Source organism: Pseudophryne corroboree, chromosome 3, assembly GCF_028390025.1.
Source record: "Pseudophryne corroboree isolate aPseCor3 chromosome 3, aPseCor3.hap2, whole genome shotgun sequence".
Taxonomy (NCBI): Eukaryota; Metazoa; Chordata; class Amphibia; order Anura; family Myobatrachidae; genus Pseudophryne; species Pseudophryne corroboree.
This window is the reverse complement of record NC_086446.1, coordinates 417354536-417355150: the sequence shown is the minus strand read 5'-3', so window position 1 is coordinate 417355150 and position 615 is coordinate 417354536.

Here is a 615-nt window from a genome sequence, read left to right as displayed (position 1 = left end):
CTATGTGACTTTTTTTCTCTATATGCATATCTATGGAATATTGGCTTTGATGGTTCTTAATGCCATGGCTAGTGTGGGTCAGAACAATTTTTTTGCACTGGTAATATGTTGCACTTTATATGCATGTTTTTGATTGTTTTTGTTTTTGATGGTTGCTTAGATACCGCCCTGTGCTGCGCCGCCATATGATGTCACGGGCCGGCAGCGCGATGCCTGCAGCTGCACCCTGAGTGAGCAGAGAGCGTGACCGGCGGTTACCATGGGAGCTGGTTCCTGGCACGTCTTAATGACGTCACCGGAGTGCGACGCGGAAGCGCTGCTGGGCGTCCGGACGATCAGAATGGCGCCGTGGAACAGGTGAGTAACATTTCAGGTTTGATTGTTAGTCTGTGTTTGTATATATGCATGTTCACTGGTTCAGTTTGGGCTATTATGACCCTGAGGACGTGGTGATTACCCCGAAACATGTCGGAATAAACTGACCACGTTATTCTTTGTCTAAAGACGTCTGTTTGAGCGTCGCCTCTTCCTTCACCTATATATATATATAGGATTTTAATTACCTACCGGTAAATCCTTTTCTCATAGTCCGTGGAGGATACTGGGGTTCCATTT